Source organism: Alnus glutinosa, chromosome 2 (assembly GCF_958979055.1).
Source record: "Alnus glutinosa chromosome 2, dhAlnGlut1.1, whole genome shotgun sequence".
NCBI lineage: Eukaryota > Viridiplantae > Streptophyta > Magnoliopsida > Fagales > Betulaceae > Alnus > Alnus glutinosa.
In genome coordinates this window covers 15,579,378-15,606,651 of record NC_084887.1, presented here as the reverse complement: position 1 = coordinate 15,606,651, position 27,274 = coordinate 15,579,378, and the positions used below count along the sequence as shown (strand labels likewise).

Sequence of the window (27,274 nt, the reverse complement as noted above, 5' to 3'; positions counted from 1 at the left end):
GAGAGAGAGAATTTATATTTGATAATTATGAAAGTCATTAGATTAGTCATAAGGATCACTTTGATTTATGTTCAAACACTGAAACGCGGTAACATAATGTTTGAACATAAATCTAAACAGGATATATATATATACACGTGTCAAAATGCTAGATACTATCGCTGCATCGGGTCTGTGAGTGTTATTGTCTATGTACTAGCTTTGTCTTCTAATAGTGGATTTCCAAAGTTTGGCTGCCCCGAAGTGGCTCTTAATTGAGTTTCCACTTCGTTAACAAAATAATTGTGTTATTTAAATTCCGCATTTACATTATTTTATTACATGTTGCACACGCATACGGTTAAATTAGCAGTCACTATTTTTCAATTGGTATCAGAGCTTGCTACACTCTATTTAGATTAATTTCTTGAGTGTGATCTCTTTGACTTCTTTAATATGTCTGAAACTTTTAATTCTATTGCTGCCTTTGATGACTCGAATTATGGCTATTGGAAAGCTCGTATGCGGTTCTTTTTAAAATCCAATGATGTTTGGCAGATTGTAAAATCTGGTTGGACTAAGCTAGAGGCTTCAGCTGTCGAGTCAATTCCTCATAAAAACGCACGACTTGCCAATGATAAAGCCCTCTATGCTCTATGTCAAGTGCTTACACTGTCTGAATTTGCAAGAATTTCAAACTGTGAATCTGCTCGAGCAGCATGGCAAATCCTAGAAACAACATATAAGGGCACAAAACTTGTAAAATCTGCCAAACTCCAGATGTTGATTTCTAGATTTGAAGAGATTAAGATGCTTGAAGATGAGACCTTCGAAGAGTTTTACACTAAGATGAGTGACCTAAGAAAGTTGATGGTGAGTCTTGGGAAGTCCGTCTCAAATATAAAGCTCATCTGAAAAATTCTAAGATCTTTTCCTGAGAGTTTCAGAATAAAGGTGACTACCATTGAAGGATCTAGAAGAGATGAAGATTGAAGAGTTGATGGGATCTCTTCAAACTTTTGAGCTTTCTCTGCCTCCAGTCAAGAAGGTCAAGACTATTGCCCTCAAGGCATCCAAGAAAAAGGCTAGAGTCACATTTGAAGAAGACTCTGATAATGAAGAAGATGATGTGGCAATGCTGGCAAAAAATTTAGGGAGACTGATGAAGAATGACAAATTCAAGAAGTTCACCGAAAGACTGAAGAAGGCCCTTAGAGAATCTAAGCATGAAGAAGCTGAGAAGAAAGGACCCAAGAGGTCCCAGATGTTTTGAATGCTCAGGCTTTGGGCATATTCAGGCTGACTGTGGAAATCTCAAGTAGGGAAAATAGAAGGCCTACAATGCGACTCTCAGTGATAAGTCATAAGAAGAAAAAACTCTTGCACAAGATCAATTTCTAGCCTTTGTGGCTCCACATGAAGACCAGGAGGATTCTCAATCCTACTAGTCTAAGCACAGTGATGAAGACGAGGAAGAACTCAAAGAGGCCTACAAATCCTCTATGTAGAGTTTGAGAAGTTGAGGGAGATTCGTAAGCAGCACATCCATGAGCTGAATAGTCTACAGACAGAGAAGAGTTCCTTGCTGCTCAAAATATAGGATCTAGAGGAGAAGCTATTGGAGACATAGCTACAGTTGGAGATGGTCACTAATGAGAAGCTAAACCATATGCTGTCAATCCAAAAGAGCCCAACAGACAAGATCGGACTGGGGTATGTAACTTCTTCCTCTGATATCCCCTCCACTTCTAGGACTGTTTTGTCAAGCCCACAGTCCCCAAGCCTCCAACCATCATCAGAGATAAAAGAAAGGAAGTTATTGGTGGAGATATTTCGGCTATTGCAGAGGCCACTCAGAAGCTCCTTACCATTAGACGGCTTCCTATATGCTACCACTGTAGTTTAAGTGGTAACATCAGACCCCAGTGCTCCCTTCTCAAAGCTTAGAGATCACAGGTCAAGAAAGAGTTGCCTAGACAAGCTACATTTGGCACTAGACCTCTGGCCCGACATAAGGCTCCCCAGTATCAGGCTCCATGGCATCAAGCTACACGGCACCAGGCCCCACGGTATTAGGCTCGTAAGCATCAGCGATATCAACAACGATTTGTTCGTGCCAATCAGAATTGCAAATCCAAGACTAACAAATCAAGGCACTACATGAAGAAGTCGCATAAGCTTGAGGATGATCAATTCTATAGGGAGCTGCCTATATGGATGTAGAATATGATATGGTGGATGGATCATAAGGTGAAGTCCTATCAACAACCACCATAGGAAAGGCAGACATGGGTCAGAAAGGAGGAAGACATTCACCCCTTGAGGGGGAATGGACTCACCTAGTTGGTGAGAGTACATATGCCTAGGATTGGTTCCTAATCCTAGAGTATCAGGTTTGATTGCATTGCATTATTCTCTACCTGACATATCTTTGTTTGTTTTGCAATATAGGAACCATTGTTATTTTTTCTCCCTATTTTTCTTGTTGTTTTTGAGAAAATTTTACAGGTACTATTTGAGGATGACAGAAAAAGCACGTCGAACGGTTGCTTTTCTGTATTGGTAATTTTGATCATTTCTTCTTATGGACAGGTTTGATCTTGCCACACATGCTAGGTTTAGTGTTATTTTCTTTACCATTGAAGCATGTTTTTGTTTTCTTGTTTTATTTTTTTTATAAAAATAATAATGAAAAAAATAAATTTGGGGAAAAGATGTTGATTTTTATTCTTTTTTTTAAATAGCTTTCCAAATATTGTATGTATCTTTGCCTGATATCTCAATTCATTGTGCATTGATTGACTATACTTAGATATGATTGAAAGTTTATGCCTGATATCTATTAAGTTTTCCTATCCATCTTAATGTTGGATAGTTACCTTTCTCATGCGATGATTTTGTGCACTATCCAAGGCTTCCCTAAGGTATATATATATATATATATATATATATATATATATATATATATATATATATATATTTTTTTTTTTTTTTTCTCTCTGACTTTTAGCTTTTGAAAATTTTGATAAGTGAGATTTTTTTGTGGTCAAATTGACCAACCACTCTAGTTGAATCTAGGACCTAAAAATTCTGGCATTCTTTCTAGGTTGCAGCATCAAGTGATAAAAAACATTCAAAAATCAATAAATATTGATAAGTAAAAAGATCCACTGCTTATTGTGCTATAAATCTATTCTTGAACTTATCCATATAGAAACAGTCAGTGACCAAATCATTGCGGAAATAGACGGTCACTAAAGGACTAAGTAAAAAAAAAGTACTGCATCTTAGGGGGAGTGTATCAGATGATGGTGTCTAGGCCCTAGGAAAATTAGGTTTGACTTTTGATTGATCTATCATTGATTTTCTCTCTTGTTTAGAAAATTCAGTTGCTTTAAGTCATATCAGTGAACTTCAAACCTTATTGAGAAAGTCTTCACACACACACACGCGCGCGCATTGCATAAGTTGAGTAATATATTCAAAATTTCTATCTGCAGGGAAATTTGTGCTAATTGAACTCTTAACTCTCAATTATGTTTTTGCATATTTTTGAAATGTTATTTGACTGTTTTATCAGTTGATCATACATGCGCGTTCTGAAGCTCTTTTTAGGGAAATATATTTTTTTGCAATTTTTCCATAAGTTTTAGATTTTCAGTGTGAAGTGTCCAGACGGTAGTCTCTTGCGTCCGGACGGGTGCAGTTCAGACGGTATTTTGCACAATCTATGGCCCACAGCTCGTAGGAGTGAGCTTGTTCTGAAGAGGGCCCAATTCTTATTATATGCTCTATGTATGATGATGCATTTTTGCTTGTGTAAGCACATCCTTAATCTGATACTGGAGATGAGAGACGCACACTCTACCGGGCTTCCTTTTGCTTGCTTGATCATGATAAGTGTTGAAAGTTACACATTCAAGTCCCTTAATTTACATATGTTAAGCTCTTAGTTTTGTTATAGTTTGATGTTTTGTGTTATTTTTGTGTTTTCTTGTATTTTACAGGTTTTGGAAGAAAATCCATCAAATTCCAAGATTATAACAAAGTCGGCAAAAATTCGTTATTTTTGGAAAGAATCCAGAATGAGCATGTCTCAGTAATTTAATCATAACTTTTGAATCAAATATCAGATTGTAACAAAATTGGTGGCGTTGGAAAGCTAATAAAAACTTAAACAAATATACTAGAAATAGGTTTTTCTTAATTCGGATGTTTAACATGCTAAAATTGCCTCGAAATAAAGAACCGCAAATCTATACGAATTTTGGAATCTTTTTCCTACTTGGATGGAAATTTCAGGAAAGGAAAGGACTTGTAATTATTCTATTTGGACTAGAAGACCTATTTATAATTGTTCTAGGATTTTTAGAGCTTCTAAAGCTTCTCTAATCCCTATAAATAGGCCTCTAGCCTTTGAAGAAAAATACACACAAGCTTTGAGGAAGAATCAAAGGATACACCAAGAAGGAGATTCTTTCTAGTTTTTATTTTCTTTCTTCCTTTATTTATTTTCTGTATGTATATGATTTTAGTTTATATTAGTTGTAACTAATACTTTCATTAGGGCTCGATTGAAGCCCTAATCATGTCTCTTTACGTTTTTCAATTTGCTTTGCTACAATTTATATATTAATGCTTAACTTGATTAATTCTAGTTTCTTGAATTCCTCGCATGTTTATGTTTGGCCATCATATACATGTGGTATGGATTTGTTATTTATGTCAATTTGGATGACTGAGTCTTGGGCATAATAGAGTAACGAAAGAACTCTGACACAGGTTCTTGGATTAATCAACATAAAGACAACTGGAATAGAAACCATATTCCAATCTGAGTGTTTTTATTGATTTCCATAGATTTATGCTTCATTGAAGAACAACTTAGTAGATACCATGCTAAATCATTCAAGGAAGAAAAGAGTTAGAGTAGATACTATGCCTAACTCGTTGCTTAGGGAAATCAATAGTTTTAGGAGAAGATACCATTCCTTTGTGGCTGGTAAACATTAAGCATCATGCTATGATTGTAGTATTGTGCATATTGCGAATCTTATTTAAGTATGATTAGCAGTTGATATTGAAGCCCTACCTTTTTCTTATTATTATTTTTAATTCAATATTTTATCCTGTCTTATTAAACATATATCTTTTAGGAATATATTTTTAAGCATAATTTACCAATCCTCGTGGAAATGATCTCGTATTTGCCTACTATACTATCTTTCTGATCTTGTGCACTTGCGAGTAAAAGGTACAAGTATTGCCTATTTATTTAGGTATACATTTGCACAACAAGTTTTTGGCGTCGTTGCCGGGGATTGTGTTAAATTGTGATTTTAAAGTTTTTCCTTTTATTTTAGTTATTTCTGTTTATGATAATCTAAAAAAAATTAAAAATTAAAAATTCTAATCCGTTTCTGAGTTCTTTTCTACAGAACTTCGAATTTGGTATTGCAAACGAGCGCACAAGCCATATACGCTCGAGCGTAGTTCTTCCAAACAGCAGTACTGAAGCTGCTATCCACTGTTACAGAATTTTTTGTCTATGCAAGGTCGTCGATCTCAGAATTCAGACGTTATTCCATACGATCCATAGATCGAACACACTATTCGATAGCAAAGAGACGTCTCAGAATCAGAAAATATATTCAAAGTTGAGGAAGAGATGGCAGAAGTACGTGTAGAGAATCCACCCGAGCGAAAGCCAATGAAGAGTTCTTTCATACCACAGAATCTAAATCAACCATCATGCATTGCTTTCCAGCTAAATGTGCAAAGTAATTTTAATTTGTCTCCCCACCTGCTTAGCATGGTTCCACACTACAGAGGCACACCTACGGAGGATCCTTATCTTCATATTCGAGACTTCTTTGATCTTTGCAAGACACAAAACATCCATGGCTTAAACGCGGAAGGAATCAGGTTAACTCTTTTTCCATTTTCCTTGAAAGATAATGCTAAGTTATGGTTAAATTCTTTGGCTACAAGGTCTATTCATAATTGGGAGGAGTTGGCCACAAAATTTTTGAAAAAGTTCTTTCCAGCCCAAAGGACTAGGCAATTGAGGAGGGAGATTCAAACCTTCCAACAAAAAGATGGAGACATATTCTTTGAGGCATGGGAGCCCTTCAATGAGCTACTTCTAAAATGCCCACATCATAATCTATCTCAAGACGATTAGGTACAAGCTTTTTATGAAGGTTTAAATGATTCTAACAAAAGTCTCGTAGATTCAGCTTTTGGAGGCGTGCTAATGGAGAAAAATAGCAAAGAGGCCATTGAACTTGTTAGTATTTTGGCCTCATTCTATGTTTGGACAAAATCACTTATGTGTAAAGATGCTGTAAACATGGATTCCACTTGTCAGAGCATTTTTAGAAGACTCTGCACTACGAAAAAGATAGAAGATTTCAGATTCCCTGTCAGCCGTCCGGATGACGCGTCATCCTGTCCGGACGTCCATATGTCCACTGTTCCATCCGTCCGGACGACGTGTTCATCCCGACCGGATGCCAGACAAACCATCATCATCCGTCCGGACGACGTATCTTTTCGTCCGGACCCTTCACTATATCGAGAAGCTTTTGTTCCAGCTTGCATCCATTCAAACCTCTCAGCAGCCCGTCCGAACGACCATCAATGATCGATCAGCTTCAGATTCTTTCCAAGTTCAGAATATGGGAAGATTGACACACCGTCAGGACGATGTGGTTTCCCGTCCGGACGTCAGTCAGCATTGTTTCGGACGCGCATGCAACTAATATGGAAATTACCGATTCGACTTCAACCGTATGGACGTCTGCCTCTCTTGGTCTGGACGCACGCATAGCAGATATGGAAATTGCGTGTTGAAGAATTGCCGTCCGGACGTTCATCCCCTTCGTCCGGATGTGCTAAGCCTTATATGGAAATTACTTGCAGCGGACGTGCGACCGTCCGGACGTCAGTGTCTCACCGTCTGGACGTGGCTCTTAAACAGGAAAGATTTTCAGCGAAATTTTTGGAAAATCCTGTTGTACAGTTGTCCGTCGGGACGGCCCAGGTTTACTGTCCGGACGGCGTCTGTTCATATTACAGTAGTCGCCCATTCTGCACCTCAGCCTATAAATAGAGGCTCCTGGGCATTGAGAACTGCAAGAATTCGGTATTGAATTCCACAAGAGCTCAGAGAAGTTCAAGATCCCTCTGAAGCCGTTTCAAGTGTGCTGCGCTACAACTGAAGTCTATCTTAGAGGTCGGCTCTAAGGTAAGGAATTCCATTGAAGACCCCTTCAGGTAGGAGACCTGGTTGGGAAGCGTTCGTGTTGGGTTACACGTCAGAGAGCAAGGTACGACCACGCAACGGTACATGTGAGTGTTACTATCTTGTATCTAGCCTCGTCTTTTGAATAGTAGAATTCCTGGGTTTGGTTGCCTCGGAGTGGTTTTTCTCTTGATTGAGTTTCCACTTCGTCAACAAAAACTGTGTGTCTTTTATTTTCCGCTGTGCGTAATTTTTGTTGACACTTGTTGCACACACTTTATTTTTAGAAGTCAATTTCAATTTTCAATTGGTATTAGAGCTTGGTACACTCTGAGAAGATTAAATTCTTGAGTGTCATTTATTTTTGACTTCTATTTACTACTTTGTCTCAAACTCTTAATTCTGTTCCTACCTTCGATGGTACGAACTATGGCTATTGGAAAGCTCGGATGCGATTCTTTTTAAAATCTATTGACTGCTGGAGTATTGTTGAAACTGGTTGGACTAAACCAGAGGATACAACCCTCGAGACAGTCCCTCTAAAAAACGCCCGACTATCCAATGATAAAGCCCTCCATGCTCTATGCCAAGCACTTTCTCCTTCTGAATTCGCCAAAATTTCAAACTGCGAATCAGCCAAAGAAGCATGGAAAATCTTGGAAACAACATATTAAGGCACGAAACTTGTTAAATCTGCCAAACTTCAAATGTTGATTTCAAGATTTGAAGAAATTAAGATGTTGGAAGAAAAGACCTTTGGAGAGTTTTACTCCAAGATGAGTGACCTGAGGAGCTCCATGGTGAGTCTTGGGAAACCTATCTCGGATGTAAAACTCATTCGAAAGATTCTAAGATCTTTGCTTGAGCGTTTCAGAATCAAGGTGACCACCATTGAAGAAAGCAAGGATCTTGAGGAGATGAAGATTGAAGAGCTGGTGGGATCTCTTCAAACATATGAGCTGTCTCTGCCCCCGGTCAAGAAGTTGAAGACCATTGCTCTAAAAGCTTCCAAGAAGAAGGTAGAAGCATCATTTGAAGATGACTCTGAGGATGAAGAAAAGGCTGAGGCTATGTTAGCCAAAAATTTTAGAAGAATGATGAAAGATGATCAGTTCAAGAAGAAGTTTTCTGAAAGAGTAAAGAAGTCTCCCAGAGAAGCTGAACCTGAGGAAGAAGATAAGAAAGATCCTAGAGGACCCTGATGTTTTGAATGCTCAGGCTTTGGGCATATCCTGGCCGATTGCGGGAAACTTAGAAAGGGCAAGGGGAAAGCATACAATGTGACTCTTAGTGATGAGTCAGAAGAAGAAGCTCTAGAGTCTGAAAAATTTCTGGCCTTTGTAGCCCCACATGTTGAAGAAGAAGACTCGTATTACTCGGAGCATAGTGATAATGAGGAAGAGCTCAAAGAGGCCTACAAGACACTCTACATAGAGTATGAAAAGCTGAGGGAAGGCTGAAAGCAGCACCTTAATGATCTGAATAGTTTGCAGACCGAGAAGAGTTCATTGTTGCTCAAAGTACAAGAGCTCGAGGAAAAGCTACTAGAGACGCAGCTCTAGCTAGAGAGAGTCACTGATGAAAAGCTGACTCGTATGCTGTCTATCCAGAAGAGCCCAAATGACAAGACTGGCCTCGAGTATGTAGCTCCCTCTTCTGATGTTCCTTCTTCCTCAAAGACTGTGTTTGTGAAACCTACAGTCCCAGAGCCTCCTCCCACTGTTGAAGATAAAAAGAAGGAAAAGGTCAACGATGATGTTCCAGACACTCAGGAGCCTCATTCCATCAGAAGACCTCCCATTTGCCATCACTGTGGTCTTAGTGGGTATGTTCGCCCTCAGTGCTCTTTCCTGAAAGCACAAAAGGCCAAAGCCAAGAAAGAAGTGCCCAGACAAGCTCATTATGGCACTAGACTTGCGGCTCAGCATCGGACTCCATGGCACCAGGTACCTCACCAAGCACCAAGGTATCAGTATTGTAACGCCCCAAATTTGAACCAGCAAATTCGTAAGCAGAAACCTCCGGTTTCCACGTGACGTTACTACCTCAGAGATAAACTCTCGCAGCGGAAGATATAATTTATCCAACAGGCTTGAATTAAATAACACATCAAAGCTTTATTGAGTGATAAACGTAATTAAAGTATTACATTTCAAATTGATACAAGAATTCACTACAATCATCAACTACATTATCGAACAGTTCTAATTCCTGTAATGTTAACAAACTCCTATCCTTGAGCTTTATACACTTTCGTACCTGCAACATGGGCTATACCGCCCATATATAAATACATGGGTCAGTCAACTGCTTTCAATAATGATAAGATTACTGATTTAATTAAAAGTATGCGATGCAACAATGTGTAGTGCAACAATATGAGAACAATTATAAACACTTATGCCAAGGACTCAAACTCCGAAATCTCTATTCTTTCTACGGGCTTTTCACTGAGGGTCCTTTCTTAAGGCCTCAGTCCTGGGTTGTCTATCCCTCTCAGAGTACCAAACCCACATACTAGGGTTGTCTATCTCTCACAGGGCCTCAAATCCCACAAAATTCCATGGATGTCTATCTCTCTCAGAGCCTCAAACCCACCAACTGGGTTGTCTATCTCTCTCAGAGCTTCAAAACCGAGGATGTGTATCTTTCCTATATCCATGGATGTCTATCTCTCTCAGAGCCTCAAACCCACCAACTGGGTTGTCTATCTCTCTCAGAGCTTCAAAGCCGAGGATGTCTATCGCTCCTAAATCTAAGAATGTCTATCCCTCAGAGCTTCAAACCCACCAACTGGGTTGTCTATCCCTCTTAGGGCTTCCTATCTGTCTCTATGCCTTAATACTAAAACATGTCATATTACAACCAATATGCTCCAAACAAGTTGCATACTATTAAATAAAACAGATATCAAAACATTATGGAAAGCTCCACTTGATCATTCTGAGTGAGTAAGGAATACTCACAGTCTTTTTGTACAGTTTCTCAGTTCATCATATTAAGGATTTTTACTAGAAAATCCAGTGAAAATAGTGAGTTCGGTCGCCGGAAAGTCGCCGGAAAAGTCGCCGGAGTGTCTACCGGAGACGGGTCGCCGGTGGGTCAGGTTTCCGGGTTCGGGTCATGGGTTGGGGATCACTGCCGGGTTTGGGCTCAGCGGGCCTGGGCTGAAGTCAGCCCATGGGTCTGCAGGTCTGGGCTACGGGTTTTGGGCCTCTGTGGTCTCACGGTTCGGGTCATGATTTCACGCACGGTTACTGGGTTTGCGGGTTAGATCTCGCCGGGTCTGAGATGGGTTTTGACCAGTAGCTGGGATCTGGGCTATGGGTTCTCACGGGCTCGCCGGAGGTCGTGTCGTCGGTGTCTTCTGGCCTCGTCGGCGCCACCCACCGGAGGATCGGGTCCGGGCACTCCTCAACTTCCCGATCTCCCTCGACATCTCACGGTCTCTCTACTCTCGGGTCTGCTACAATCGGCCGGAACCCGGCCGAGTTTGGATCGATCTGCTACGGTTCGGCTGGGTCACGGGTCACAGGTTCTGCTACGGTATCTCCGGGTTTCACCTTCACGGGCCACCCGGATCTCTCTCTTCCCATCTCTCAGGTGCTGCCTTTCTCTCCGTTTCAGTCTCACTCTCAGACAACTTCTCTCTCTCTCTCTCGATTAGTTTCTCTCTTCTCACATCTCACGCTCTCATTGCTCTGACTTTCACTGTGCCACCGTGAAGAAGAAGGCAGAGAAGAAGAAACTTAAGGAACTAAAGTGGGGTTATAAAATAATGAAGGAAGAGAAGGAAGGTGCTGGAAATAGTGTTCCAATTATGATAGTCGGCCACTTATAAATATAATATCATTAAACATAATGTGCTGGAAAGAAGGGATAACAAGAAAAGGAGCAGGCATAATGAAAAAGAAGGAGAAGTGCGTCTGCAGAGGGAAGGTGCTCGACTATATAATGTGGTTAATAAACTAATAATGGAAACTAATGATTATATTATAGAGTTTATTCTATTCATGAGTGCAATGACAAGCTGTCCACTAAGTGTTCGACTATATAATGTGGTTAATAAACTAATAATGGAAACTAATGATTATATTATAGAGTTTATTCTATTCATGAGTGCAATGACAAGCTGCCCACTAATTACTCATTGCATCGATAGACTTATAATAATGAGGAGTGGAGAAAATGGTGGGAATAATTAGGCAGAGTAGGAGTTTCAGTGCGGCAGATTGAAGAACACCGAGTAGATTAAAACTGTGAAGTGATGCGTTGGTTGGGAATTATAATTAATGATATTTTATTCATATCTGCCTATTTTATTAACTTAGTAAATTTTCGGATTATCAGATTTATTAAAACACCGTTTATTAAATCAGTTGAAAATATTTATCAAACAATTGATCGTTTATTTATTCACATAATAATCATTTTTCATCTTTAATCAAATTATTAATATGTTTAAAAATCTGGGGCGCTACATTCCTCCCCCCTTAATGGAATTTCGTCCCCGAAATTCGTAAACTATGCTTCGCATAAAGTTTACCTAATGGAAGATTTAGATTTCTAATTCTTAAGTCTAGCGTCACAGATTTTTATGTGAAGCATCTAATTTATTAGACATGAAATTTAAACAAGTATACCGCACCGTGTGATAGTTATCAAATATAATATTTTAAGCTCATTATAACAAGAAGTATAATAGATCAAACAAATGTGTAGCTTGAAGAAGGGAAAATATTCATTTCTCATTATAGGAAAATCTCTCGTACAACAAATCACTTTTATGAGGATGTTTTCTGATAATCTTGGTGGAAAGCTTGCCAAATGAGAACATGGAAGCCTCGAAGGAGAGGAAGGTGGGGAAGGTGAAGAAAGCAAAGAAGTCAAGGCAAGCAATCCGGAAAGGATATGAGTGCGGTACTCATATCGTAGTGCTCTCTCTCTTCTGTCATAGATCACCATCACTGGATTGTAGATGGATGCGAGGAGAGTCCAGGTTGATATGGCGGAAGAGAAGGTCTTGCATGATCAAGGATAATCTTGCTTCTGGATAGTATGATCAAGAATAATCTTGCTTCTGTGTTTATGAATCTGTTTGTGATGCTGCATTTTTCTAACTATAGGTTTGGAAATTTGGTTATCGAACTACATCTTCTTTCATAGGAGGCGATGATAAGTTCAGACTAGAAGGAAAATTTGGCTCTCAAAGTGTGAAAGGTTGAGAGCTCAGGGGTGCGTTTTGCAAGAGAGAAAACGAGTGAATTAATAGAGGAGATTCGAGAAGGGTCGATGCAAGTGGTACCGACAGTGGATCGTAAAATCTTCCTACCTTTCTCGAAACGCTCATCCAGTTCATTCTCGGGATGCCCTTCTACGACTGCTAGTTGCGGAAAGTGCGGCGCGAAATCCGGAAAAGTCTTGGGTGAATTCGGAATTCGAGAAGGTGAAAAGGGTGAAAACTGAAAAGAAAGAGAGCTCGTGATTCGAGAGTTGTCTACTAGTGGTAGTGGCAGCTGCGCTCAGAATGACGTTGATTAGACTGTGTCTCGTTCACTGATTAAGTTCTCTTTTCTTCCTTCAGATCTTTCGAATAACCGCTTCATTTCTTTCTTTTCTCCTTCAGGTCCTTTGAGGAGTATCATCATTTCCTTAGTTTTCTAAAAATGGCTTCCTCATCCTCTCAAAATAATTTTGATCTGAATGCTGCGCCCGTAGTACCAGAAATTTGGCGTCCCTTGTTCCTATCTCAGAGAGGTCCTCTTCTGACAAATGACTCTGTGATGCTGAGTGATGCAGCAGCTGCCTCCGTGGCTCAAGGCATCATAACTCCTCGAGATGAAAAGTTGTTGGCGGATAGGACTGATGCTCAAGCCATCAATGACTCTTTGGCTTTCAGTATTCAGGGTGCTTCTTCTGTTGCAAATATGGCTCGACGTCTGCAAGTTCGGGGGAATGAAATTCGAGCGTTGAAAGCTCAAAATTTGACTTTGCAGCGAATGTACATGTACTTTAGGCGAAGGAATAGGGTTCTACAGCAAGAAAATAGAAAGCTGAAGAAGGTGGTAGATTCCTATGCGAAAGACTTGGGAAAGAGGTATGCTGACTTGGAGCAGAACACCAATCGTCTCCAAGGACAATACCAGGACCTCTTGCGTGTAGTCCAAAACCTCAGGGTTTTCCGCCCAGAAACTTAGTCAGGTATTCTATTCGATCTAGAAATTTTTATTTACAAAAATAAATAACTAACTGCAGTATTATGAAATACCTGTAGGTATAAGCATACCAGTAGTCTCCGGGAATGGTGCAGAAAAGGTCCTGTTTTGCAAGTCTATTTTTCTTTGAATCAAAAGCAGTTCATCTTGTTAAGACAATAATTATTCTTTTACGCACCGTTCATATCATCTAATATGTCTGTAATCTATTGAACTATTTATTTCTACTCGATCTTTTACTAAGGTGTAATTTTTATATGGTACTATGTTCTTCTTTCTATTTCTGCATAATTACTATCATCCTCAAATTTCATTAGATTAAATCTTTAGTATTACTCCAATTTAGTTATGCAGTCAATCAATACTTAAATTTGCTAATCATAAACTTATCCATCAAGTAAGGATTTCTAAGAGAATCAATAAATCACATAATCAAGATTTTATTTAACTTAAGCTCTAGAAAACCTCAATGATATATAAACTTCCCCAAAGTTCATCAGATGCATAGGGAAAGTAATCTCTCCAAAACTCATCAAATCATTTGATCAACTAATTTCCTCAAATATATATAAATCAGTAATTTACGCTTTATACACCTATCTTCAAAAGATACCAGATTTGGAATAATAGATGCATTAATCATAACATATCTTTCCTTACATTCTAGGGTTAATTGGATAGACCTCAAAGCCTCAAAATTTATCTCTGATCCTTAGGTTATCCTTATTATGGTTATGGGAAAGTTGTATCTCTAAGCACATGAAATATCTATAGAGTGCTTTATAAATTTACTAACTTAATATCCATAAATTATTTCAACGTATTAAACATTTGGATTCTGTAATCTATATCTCCAAAAAGAAACATTTATGACTATGCCTCAAAAATACTAGATATCAAATCATCTTAATTCTGAAATTACTTCTATTTACATACCTCCGATTTCTTATCCCCTTACGCTAGGATCATCATCAAGGAGGAAGGTTTCTGCACTAAAATACATCACACAAAGTATTTTATAAAAATGGTTTACACCTATAGCTCTTGTGTTATTCTTAGACATCTAGGGTCAAGTCTTAAGGTCCTCAGAGCAAACTGCTCTGACACCATACTGTAACTTACCCAAGTTACAGTATGACACTGAATGTTCACTAGGTCGCAGAACAACTGCTCTGATACCATTCTGTAACGCCCCGAATTTGAGCCAGCAAATTCGTAAGCAGAAACCTCCGGTTTCCACGTGACGTTACTACCTCAGAGATAAACTCTCGCAGCGGAAGATATAATTTATCCAACAGGCTTGAATTAAATAACACATCAAAGCTTTATTGAGTGATAAACGTAATTAAAGTATTACATTTCAAATTGATACAAGAATTCACTACAATCATCAACTACATTATCGAACAGTTCTAATTCCTGTAATGTTAACAAACTCCTATCCTTGAGCTTTATACACTTTCGTACCTGCAACATGGGCTATACCGCCCATATATAAATACATGGGTCAGTCAACTGCTTTCAATAATGATAAGATTACTGATTTAATTAAAAGTATGCGATGCAACAATGTGTAGTGCAACAATATGAGAACAATTATAAACACTTATGCCAAGGACTCAAACTCCGAAATCTCTATTCTTTCTACGGGCTTTTCACTGAGGGTCCTTTCTTAAGGCCTCAGTCCTGGGTTGTCTATCCCTCTCAGAGTACCAAACCCACATACTAGGGTTGTCTATCTCTCACAGGGCCTCAAATCCCACAAAATTCCATGGATGTCTATCTCTCTCAGAGCCTCAAACCCACCAACTGGGTTGTCTATCTCTCTCAGAGCTTCAAAACCGAGGATGTGTATCTTTCCTATATCCATGGATGTCTATCTCTCTCAGAGCCTCAAACCCACCAACTGGGTTGTCTATCTCTCTCAGAGCTTCAAAGCCGAGGATGTCTATCGCTCCTAAATCTAAGAATGTCTATCCCTCAGAGCTTCAAACCCACCAACTGGGTTGTCTATCCCTCTTAGGGCTTCCTATCTGTCTCTATGCCTTAATACTAAAACATGTCATATTACAACCAATATGCTCCAAACAAGTTGCATACTATTAAATAAAACAGATATCAAAACATTATGGAAAGCTCCACTTGATCATTCTGAGTGAGTAAGGAATACTCACAGTCTTTTTGTACAGTTTCTCAGTTCATCATATTAAGGATTTTTACTAGAAAATCCAGTGAAAATAGTGAGTTCGGTCGCCGGAAAGTCGCCGGAAAAGTCGCCGGAGTGTCTACCGGAGACGGGTCGCCGGTGGGTCAGGTTTCCGGGTTCGGGTCATGGGTTGGGGATCACTGCCGGGTTTGGGCTCAGCGGGCCTGGGCTGAAGTCAGCCCATGGGTCTGCAGGTCTGGGCTACGGGTTTTGGGCCTCTGTGGTCTCACGGTTCGGGTCATGATTTCACGCACGGTTACTGGGTTTGCGGGTTAGATCTCGCCGGGTCTGAGATGGGTTTTGACCAGTAGCTGGGATCTGGGCTATGGGTTCTCACGGGCTCGCCGGAGGTCGTGTCGTCGGTGTCTTCTGGCCTCGTCGGCGCCACCCACCGGAGGATCGGGTCCGGGCACTCCTCAACTTCCCGATCTCCCTCGACATCTCACGGTCTCTCTACTCTCGGGTCTGCTACAATCGGCCGGAACCCGGCCGAGTTTGGATCGATCTGCTACGGTTCGGCTGGGTCACGGGTCACAGGTTCTGCTACGGTATCTCCGGGTTTCACCTTCACGGGCCACCCGGATCTCTCTCTTCCCATCTCTCAGGTGCTGCCTTTCTCTCCGTTTCAGTCTCACTCTCAGACAACTTCTCTCTCTCTCTCTCGATTAGTTTCTCTCTTCTCACATCTCACGCTCTCATTGCTCTGACTTTCACTGTGCCACCGTGAAGAAGAAGGCAGAGAAGAAGAAACTTAAGGAACTAAAGTGGGGTTATAAAATAATGAAGGAAGAGAAGGAAGGTGCTGGAAATAGTGTTCCAATTATGATAGTCGGCCACTTATAAATATAATATCATTAAACATAATGTGCTGGAAAGAAGGGATAACAAGAAAAGGAGCAGGCATAATGAAAAAGAAGGAGAAGTGCGTCTGCAGAGGGAAGGTGCTCGACTATATAATGTGGTTAATAAACTAATAATGGAAACTAATGATTATATTATAGAGTTTATTCTATTCATGAGTGCAATGACAAGCTGTCCACTAAGTGTTCGACTATATAATGTGGTTAATAAACTAATAATGGAAACTAATGATTATATTATAGAGTTTATTCTATTCATGAGTGCAATGACAAGCTGCCCACTAATTACTCATTGCATCGATAGACTTATAATAATGAGGAGTGGAGAAAATGGTGGGAATAATTAGGCAGAGTAGGAGTTTCAGTGCGGCAGATTGAAGAACACCGAGTAGATTAAAACTGTGAAGTGATGCGTTGGTTGGGAATTATAATTAATGATATTTTATTCATATCTGCCTATTTTATTAACTTAGTAAATTTTCGGATTATCAGATTTATTAAAACACCGTTTATTAAATCAGTTGAAAATATTTATCAAACAATTGATCGTTTATTTATTCACATAATAATCATTTTTCATCTTTAATCAAATTATTAATATGTTTAAAAATCTGGGGCGCTACAAGTATCAAGCCCCTTGGTCTCATGCTCCTCAGCATCAACGGCCTCAGCAACGGTTTGTACCAGCCAATCACAGTGGCACCTACAAGAGCAAACCCAAGCAGTTTAGAAGGCCTGAGAAGATGAAAGAAGAGCAATACTCCAGTGAGCCTCCTATCTGGATCCAGAACATGATGGAGTGGATGATGCAGTCCTGCCAGCAACCACCCACTGGAAGGCAGGCTTGGGTCGAGAAGGACAGCTACCCCATGAGGGGGTACAGACGCACCTAGCAGTTTCGGGTGTTCATGCCTAGGATTCAGTTCCTAATCCTATGGCATCAGGTTTGATTGCTCATTTTACTTGATATATTGTTATATGCAATCTAGGAACCAGTTGTGTTTGCCCCCTATGTTTCTTGAAAGAACTGTGCAGGTACTTGTTGGGGAAGACAGAAAAAGCAGGTCGAGCGACTGTTTTTCTGTAGTGGCATCATTGAGCGTACACAGGTTTGATCTTGCGTTAGCATATGATGTCATTTCCATATTGCTTGTTGTTTTTGTTTAATAATAATAATAAAAAAAAAATGGGGAGAATTTGCAGGATATTTTTTTTTCTCTTGGCTTATTAAATATTGCATTTATGTTTGCCTGATATCTCAATTCTGTAAGCATTAATTTACTCTGCTTAGACATAATTGAGAGTTTATGACTATATTGGCCAAGTGTTTTTCCTGTTTATGCAAAAGTAGGATAGCTTCTTTCCTCACGCGATGAAAAAGTGCACTATCCTGGGCTCCCCTAAAGGTACATCTTTCCTTCTCTGACCTTTTACTTTTAGAAATTCTGGATAAGAGAAGAAATTTTTGATAAGATGACCAAATTGACCTCATGCTAGTTGAACCTAGCACCTATAAACTCTGGTATTCCCTATAGGTTGCAGCACCATAAGAAACAAGCAGTTAATCGTATGAAATCTATGCTTTACAGTATATATTCTCTGCTTATGTGCTACATTTGCTTTATGCCTTGCCCTCTACGTGCAAGTAAAACATTTACGTTGTCCTTCATGGTACAAGTAAATCACTTAGGTGCTGCATCGCAGGGGGAGTGTATCAGATGAGGGTGGCTAGGCCCTAGTAAGGTTTGACTTTTGGCTTATCTTCCACTTATTTTCTCTCCTGTTTAAGAAAATCTGGTTGCTATTGGTCAAAATATTGAAAGTCATACCTTATGGGAAAAGAGTCTTCACTCACACACATGCATTGCTTGAGTTGAGTTGTCTATTTGAATTTTCTATTACCAGGAAACTCAACTCTCTTTTATATCTCTGTTTAGTTTTGAGATGCTCTCTGATTGTGTTATCAGTTGATTATACATGCATGTTCTGACACTGACTTGAGAAAATTTGATCTCTGTTAAATTTTCCTCAGTTTTTCCTGGTGTTTCAGTGTGGAGCGTCTGGACGGTCCCTCTTGGTGTCCGAATGGGTGGAGTTCAACAGTTTGGACGGTGCCATTTTTGGAGTCCGAACGGACGGCATTTTGTTGTCCGGATGGGATCTGTTCCACGTCCGGACGTGAGCTGTCATCTTCGGACGGACGGGTAATTTAATTCGTCCGGACTCACGTAACTGTTTTGCTCCTTTCCGAGGCAGCTCACGTCCGGACGTCATCAAAACACCGTCCGGACGGGCACCCCACAGAGGCTATGAATTGCTCAGATCGCCGATCTCTCCCCTCATACCCCACAAACTTTTCTCTTTGGCATCTTGTGATTAAGTTCTTTGAGTTTTTGGAGTGATCTCATTTTTTTGTGTGCATTCTCACTCTCATTCCAGGTATTTTCTTCTTGTCTTATTTCTTTCAGTTTATTTTACAACTGTTAGATTTTTTTTGGAATGTTTTTGGGATATTTGCCATGCTGAAATTCTTTGGACTTAATTGTGATATTCTCTGTCTTTATTTTTACAGAAGTCCTTGTTACTGCTGTCATTCAGCAAAATTTTTATTACACTAACAAGAATATTTTTTTGTGGATTATTTTTGGCAAAAATTCTTGTTGGTTCTTTTGCAGAATCATGTCTGCCATCAGCTCCCAGCGTCGGGTCCGCCAGAGGACAGAGGAAGAGCAGAGTGCTTTCCAAGCCAAAATCATGTATTGCAATGTCCTCGCTGAGCGGAACGTGGTCCGTGCCGACATCATGGTGCCTCCATTGGATAGCATTTATGAGACTATCCAGACATATCATTGGGGGTATCTCTACACATGTGCCTGCATCGTCCTCACCAGGCTAGTTAGGATTTTCTATGCCAACCTTAAGGTGGCTCAGGATGATGACCGTGGGATGGTACTGCAGTCCATTGTTGATGGACACATCATCACTGTTGATCCCCAGATCATCAGTCAGTTCATCAGGGTACCAGTCCTTGATCTGCCTGCCAGTCCTTACAATGAGGTGGTGCTTCCTCCATCTATGGACGATCTCCAAGAATTCTTCCATGCCGTTCCACAGGGTGAGGGGCGTTCGACTAACATCAGGATTGGTGCACTAGCTCCGGCTCATCATATGTTGGCCAAAATTGTTCAGCACAATCTCTGGCCAGTTGCCAGGCGCAGTGATCTGATACTGAAGAGGGCACAGTTTGTTTATGCTGTTCATCTTCGCTTGCCTTTCTGTCTTTGCAAGCATTCTGGGAGTCATGCTCAAGGCTCATGATGAGAGCAATACCGGTCTCCCCTTCGGCTGCCTAATCACTCAGATCATCCTTCAGCCCGGTATCAATGTTAATGGAGAGCCTAGGATGAAGATCCAACAGCCCCTCAGCAAACAGACATTGATGAAGTCGAATGCGCAGCTGCGACGAGAGGATTCTGATGATGACATGCCTGCTGCTATACATGTTGCTTTTCCAGACGTGGCTTCATCCTCTCATACCGTCCCACCATCTGAGCCAGAGGCTAATTATTCTCAGATCTTGGAGGCCTTAGCTGCCATTCAGGGAGGCATGACCACCATGCAGCAGTCTATCTCCTCCTTGCAGCTAGAGGTGCGGTCTATCAACAAGTGGGTGGAGCAGACCCATTTGGACCTCCAGGAGTGCCTTCGAGTCCATCATCCTGGCAGCAGTGATGATGAGGATGATGTTGCTGCTCAGACTGTCCACAAGCCAGAGGATGTTTGATTTTATTTCCCTTTGTTTTATTGTCTCTTTTTGTGTTATTTTGAGACTTTTTGTTATTTTCTGATTTTTATTAAACACTTAAACTTATATTACTCTGTTTCCCGGGTCTTTCTGAGACCGTTAGGGGGAGTAATTTCTATGACAGTTGGTTTTTATTACTCTGTTTTACCCTTTGTCCCTTTGTGACAAAAATGGGGAGTAATTTTTATTATTGGACCGGGAATGTATTTCCAAACCGGTCAAGTGATTTTTGTCCCAGAATGGCAAAATGGGGAGTTTGTTAGTATTTTGGCCTCATTCTGTGTTTGGAAAAAATCACTTATGTGTAAAGATGCTGTAAACAGGGATTCCACTTGTTGGAGCATTTTCAGAAGACTCTGCACTACGAAAAAGATAGAAGATTTCAGATTCCATGTCAGCCGTCCGGACGACGTGTCATCTCGTCCGGACGCCCATATGTCCACTGTTCCATCCGTCCGGACGACGTGTTCATCCCGACCGGACGCCAGACAGACCATCATCATCCGTCCGGACGACGTATCTTTCCGTCCGGACCCTTCACTGTATCGAGAAGCTTTTGTTCCAGCTTGCATCCGTCCGGACCTCTCAGCAGCCCGTCCGGACGACCATCAGTGATCGATCAGCTTCAGATTCTTTCCAAGTTCAGAATATGGGAAGATTGACACACCGTCTGGATGATGTGGTTTCCCTTCCGGACGCGCTCATACATAAGGCAAGAATCACAATTCAAATATCACCGTCCGGACGTCAATCAGCATTGGTCCGGACGCGCATGCAACTAATATGGAAATTGCTGATTTGACTTCAACCGTCCGGATGTCTGCCTCTCTTGGTCCTGATGCACGCATAGCAGATATGGAAATTGCGTGTTGAAGAATTGCCGTCCGGACGTTCATCCCCCTTGGTCCGGACGCGCTAAGCCTTATATGGAAATTACTTGCAGCGGACGTGCGACCGTCCGGATGTCAGTGTCTCACCGTCCGGACACGGCTTTTAAATAGGAAAGATTTTCAGCAAAATTTTCGAAAAATACTGTCGCACAGTTGTCCGTCCGGATGGCCCAGGTTCACTGTCCGGACGGCGTCCGTACATATTACAGCAGTCGCACATTCTGCACCTCAGCCTATAAATAGAGGCCCCTGGGCATTGAGAACTGCAAGAATTCGGTATTGAATTCCACAAGAGCTCAGAGAAGTTCAAGATCCCTTTGAAGCTGTTTCAAGTGTGCTGTGCTACAACTGAAGTCTATCTTAGAGGTCGGCTCTAAGGTAAGGAATTCCATTGAAGACCCCTTCAGGTAGGAGACTTGGTTGGGAAGCTTTCGTGTTGGGTTACACGTCAGAGAGCAAGGTACGACCACTGCATCGGTACATGTGAGTGTTACTATCTTGTATCTAGCTTCGTCTTTTGAATAGTGGAATTCCTGGGTTTGGCTGCCCCGGTGTGGTTTTTCTCTTGATTGATTTTCCACTTCGTCAACAAAAACTGTGTCTTTTATTTTCCACCGTGCTTAATTTTTGTTGACACTTGTTGCACACACTTTATTTTTAGAAGTCAATTTCAATTTTCAGAACTCTTTGAGGCTCTAAGCGAAAACTTCCAACAATTCTCATCCCGAGAGAGACAAGGACTCAAAGGAAAAGGGCGTCTATGAAGTGAATGTCAATAATGGAATTCAAACTTAGATGGCTACCGTGGAGAGGAAATTGGATATGCTAGTAAAAGCCGTGACTACTCATCACATCTCTCCCATTCAACAGATTGCTCAAGTTGAGGTATGTGCCATATGCTCTCACTCTGACCACAGCATTGAGACTTGCCCCATGTCTTCATTTATAGATCAAGAGCAAGCAAACTATGTGGGACAAAATAACTATCCTCCAAAGAACAATCCATACTCCAACACTTACAATGCAGGGTGGCGAAACCACCCCAATTTTTCATGGAGTAACAATCAGAATGTGCAGAATCCATAAGGGCACCAAAAAAATTTCCAGCAAGGAAATAACTATCAAGCTCCACCACAAGTAGTCCAACTGAATCCAGAACCAAAGGAGAATGACCTCAACAGTGTTCTATGCCAATTTATAACTTCATAACAACAGACCCATACTCAGACCAATCAAGCTATTCAAAGGTTGGAAACACAAGTGGGGCAGTTGGCCAAAGGGCTGAGCGAGAGAAAGAGGGGCGAATTTCCATCTCAAACACTACCCAATCCAGGAGGTCACGAGCAACTCAAGCCTGTAACAACCCTCAGAAGTGGGAAGACCATTGATAACAAGGTGAGAATTGAGGAGACAATACCAGCATCTCCAATTGCAGCCACAACCTCCAAGGTAAGTGAAAAAGAGAAGGTGAGTGCACCACCCTTCCCTCAGAGATTACTAAACCAAAGAAAGAAAAGCAACTTCCAGATATTTTTGAGACTTTGAGAAAAGTTGAAATCAATATTCCTTTACTAGATGCAATTAAGCAAATTCCCTCTTATGCTAAATTTTTAAAAGACTGTTGCACGTATAAAAAGAAGTTTTAGGCTCATGAAAAAGTTGCTTTAATAGAAGAGATCAGTGCGGTGCTATTGAGAAAGTTGCCACCAAAATTGAAAGATCCAGGTAGTTTCACTATTCCTTCCAGGATTGGTGACCAACTTTTTGATCGTGCATTACTGGATTTGAGAGCAAGTATCAATCTATTGCCATACACTATATATGAGAAATTGGGTCTGGGGGAGCTCCAACCAACCTCAATCACCTTACAATTGGCAGACAGAAGCATTAAAAGGCTGAGAGGTATTTTAGAAGATGTCCTCGTAAGGTAGATATTTGCACAACAAGTTTTTGGTGCTGTTGCCGGGGAATTCCCAATGGAAGCCCACTATGAGCAAATCATCAACCACATCGAAAGAGAAAGAGAGCTTCAAAGTCAGTTGGTGGCTAATCCTAGTGGATATTATGAGGAGGATTGGAGTTCTTCCTATCATGAGCAAGCTATCACAACATTGAGGAGTGAAGAAGTAGGAGAAAATCATAAGGAAGAGGGGAAGGAGGAGCAAATTGAGGTCACACATGATTTACATCGGGAAAAAGGAAAGGAAGTGAGCATTGAGGCTTCTTCAGCATCAACTCCTATTCTCGAATTACCAAGAGGCCATGAGAATAGTTTGTTACTGATATTAGATGAGCAAACTGTGGTCATCAAAGCAGAAAAACTCTCTAAGTATTCTCCTCATAGTATTCTAGTTCATGATTCCCTTTCGGATGAGAAGCTATTTGAGAATTCTCAGAGTAATTTACCCCAATTTGTGAACATTAGGAACTACCTTTCTGTAGGTAGAATTCATTCTCTATGGTCTAAGAGAAGAAAAGATTGGTGCTTCAAGTTTAAACTCAAAAGCTACTACCAACAGCGCTCGAGCAGTCCAGGAGCTCAAGCACATCTGCCCAGATTAGTGGTTCTGAGGCCACTGCATGCACTAAAAATCCATATCCTTTAAAGAATTCTGGTTTTGTTTTTAATTATAGTTTATTTTATTTTGGGTAATTTTAGTTTTATTGTGGTTAATTTTAGTTTCTATTCTTTTTTATTTTTTAGTTTTCCTTTCCTTGGTTTTGTTTTTCAGGGACAAGTGTTTTTGCATTCAAGTTTGAGGGTATGTTACGAGCCATACCTAGTCCAACCAATTTTCTCATCTCCTGGGTATGATCTTTCCATTTTATCTACACATTGAGGACAATGTGTAACTTAAGTTTGGGGGTATGGGACACACACACACTTTTTGTTTTTGTTTTTTTTTTTTTTTAAAAAAAAAGAAGTGATAATTGAATAGCATGTTCATGTTATTTTTAAGACTTTGGTTGATCTAAAAATTGTGATTTGAATTTCATTGGTGAGCTTAGAATGTTGAACACGTGATCATTTGGAATTGATTTTAAAGTCCTACTACTTACTTTTGGCATCTAAGGATTCATTTGTTTCAATCTAAACTATCACAAGCACATTAGCATATAATTTGTGAGGTATGATATATGAACTTGATTGTGTATTTTTCAATGTCTTGAGTGAAGCTGGGTGACTTGTTGAATGGATACCTTGTCATATTTATAATAATAATAAAAAAAAAAGAAAAAGAAAAAAAGAAAAACTATTTTTGAAGCTTTCACTGAGTAACCGGACTTCTTGCCTCATTAAGCATTGAATGTTCACTTCAAAAAGTGAGAAGTTCGCATTGGTTAAAGTCATGACTAGTTTAGTTCTGTAGCCTTTTTGACTCAAGTTAGTAAGCTCTTAGGGGTGTTTCCAGACCTAGTGCCTTAAAGCCATTTGGTTTGAGAGCATTAGCCTAACACTTGTTGCATGGGTCAATTAGAAAGCTTAAGAGAACTAAGCATTGCACAGTCTGACCCAAAAAAATAAAATAAAAAATAAGAGAATAAAGCTCTTGCTATTATGCCTTGGTTATTCAATTTGATGGGGATCCCAGTGAATTTTGAGATATTGAGTCATTGCACATTGGAATTAATTTGAAGCCTCATGATTATGTATTAGTTCACCTTACACTGAATTGAACTTGTGATGCCTCAGCTTGTCGTTTGTAAGTGGTTAGACTTTGAAATTCTATTTTATATTGAAGATGGTGTTTATCTTTCTATGCTTGCTAATGAATGGGAATCATAATTTTGGTGACACTTAACTCTTTGGAATAAACATGAATTTTTGCATAATGTTTGTGGGTATCATTCTTGTCAAACCCTCACGAGACTTCACTCGTCCACTTGGGAGTTCTAAGGGTTTAAAAGGTTTATTGCATACGCGAAATACAATCGTGTTTCCCGCGACAGAGGAGGTAGAGTAGTTATTGTTTTAGTTTTCCTTTTATTTTCAGTTTTGCATTGCTAAGGGACTAGCAATATGTAAGTTTGGGGGTGTGATAAGTGTTGAAAGTTACACATTCAAGTCTCTTAATTTACATATGTTAAGCTCCTAGTTTTGTTATAGTTTGATGTTTTGTGTTGTTTTTGTGTTTTCTTGTATTTTATAGGTTTTGGAAGAAAATTCATCAAATTCTAAGATTATAATGAAGTTGGCAAACTCACTTTTGGATAGATTCAATTCCAATTAATTTTGAATTTAAGGAAAGAGAAGTCGGCAAAAATTCGTTATTTTTTGGAAAGAATCCAGAATGAGCACGTCTCAATAATTTAATCATAACTTTTGGTTTAAGTATCTGATTGCACCAAAATTGGTGGCGTTGGAAAGATAATACAAAATTTAACAAATATAAAAGAAATAGGTTTTTCCTAATTCGGATGTTTATCGTGCCAAAATTGCCCCGCAATAAAGAACCACAAATCTGTACGAATTTTGGAATCCTTTTCCTACTTAGATGGAAATTTCAGAAAAGGAAAAGACTTGTAATTATTCTATTTGGACTAGAAGACCTATTTATAATTGTTCTAGGATTTCTAAAGATTCTAGAGCTTTTCTAATCCCTATAAATAGGCCTTTAGCCTTTGAAGAAAAATACACACAAGATTTGAGGAAGAATTATAGGCTACATCAAGAAGGAGGTTCTTTCTAGTTTTTATTTTCTTTTTTTCTTTATTTATTTTCTATATGTATATAATTTTAGTTTATATTAGTTGTAACTAATACTTTAGTTAGGGTTCGATTGAAGCCTTAATCATGTCTCTTTAAGTTTTTCAATTTGCTTTGCTACAATTTATATATTGATGCTTAACTTGATTAATTCTAGTTTCTTGAATTCCTTGCATGTTTATGTTTGGCCATCATATGCATGTGATATGGATTTGTTATTTATGTCAATTTGGATGACCGAGTCCTGGGCATAATTGAGTAACGAAAGAACCCCGACACAGGTTCTTGGATTAATCAACATAAAGACAATTGGAATAGATATCATATTCCAATCTGAGTGTGTTTACCGATTTCCATAGATTTATACTTCCTTGAAGAACAACTTAGTAGTTACCATGCTAAATCCTTCAAGGAAGAAAAGAGTTAGAGTAGATACCATGCCTAACTCGTTGCTTAGGGAAATCAATAGTTTTAGGAGAAGATACAATTCCCTTGTGGCTGGTAAACATTAAACATCATGTTATGATTGTAGTATTGTGCATCTTGCAATCTTATTTGAGTATGATTAGTAGTGGATATTGAAGCCCTACCTTTTCTTCTTATTATTTTGAATTCAATCTTTTATCCGGTCTTATTAAGCATATCTCTTTTAGGAATATATTTTTAAGCATAATTTACCACTCCTCGTGGGAATGATCTCGTATTTGCCTACTATACTATCTTTTTGATCTTGTGCACTTGCGAGTAAAATGTACAAGTATTTGCCTATTTATTTAGGTAGATATTTGTACAACAGATCACCAAGCTTATCATTCAGTCTAGGATAGACGTCTCTGCAGAGCTGATGATGAGTATTCAAGACTCCCTTGGCAGTAAGACTCTCATGAAGTCTAATGCCCAACTGAGGTTCGAAGGTCAAGATGAAGCACCTTAGCCTCCTTCAATCTAGGTTCAGATACCTACAGGAGCCTCATCCGCTCAGACTGCTCCTCCTCCACAGTATGATGTAGGGTATACTCAACTATTGGCTGCATTGAGTTCTACGCAGGGAGATATCAGCTCTATTCAGTGAGAGGTCCGCTCTATTAGCACTCGAGTTGAGCAGTGCCAGCTTGATATCTAGGAGTGTCTCAAGCATCATCATTCTGATGAGGATTGATTATCTTTGTTTTGGTGTTTTTGATTTATTTTGAGACAATTTTTTATTTTTGGATTTTTGTAATACTTATAAACTCTGGATTTTATTTATATTCTATTTACCCTTGTCCTGTTGAGACTTTAAGGGGGAGTTTTGTGGTTTTTCTAAATACTTTGTTTACCCTTTGTCCTTTTGAGGCAAAAAGGGGGAGTATTTTTTGTTTAGGA

The 27,274-nt window shown here is 39.7% G+C and overlaps 2 long non-coding RNA genes and 1 other non-coding gene across 3 annotated transcripts; all 3 read right to left on the bottom strand.

The window, feature by feature from the left end:
• Positions 1-6,040: 6,040 nt before the first annotated feature.
• Positions 6,041-6,147, bottom strand: LOC133862097 (small nucleolar RNA R71). The gene has a single exon (XR_009899122.1). It is a non-coding gene; the product is annotated as a small nucleolar RNA R71 (small nucleolar RNA).
• Positions 6,148-9,322: 3,175 nt separating this feature from the next.
• LOC133862072 (uncharacterized) lies at positions 9,323-13,618 on the bottom strand. Its single transcript, XR_009899113.1, has 2 exons — positions 10,192-13,618; positions 9,323-9,496 (listed from the first exon to the last, which is right to left on the bottom strand). It is a non-coding gene; the product is annotated as an uncharacterized LOC133862072 (long non-coding RNA).
• Positions 13,619-14,745: 1,127 nt separating this feature from the next.
• Positions 14,746-17,091, bottom strand: LOC133859768 (uncharacterized). Its single transcript, XR_009898800.1, has 2 exons — positions 15,615-17,091; positions 14,746-14,919 (listed from the first exon to the last, which is right to left on the bottom strand). It is a non-coding gene; the product is annotated as an uncharacterized LOC133859768 (long non-coding RNA).
• Between the last annotated feature and the right edge of the window lie 10,183 nt (positions 17,092-27,274).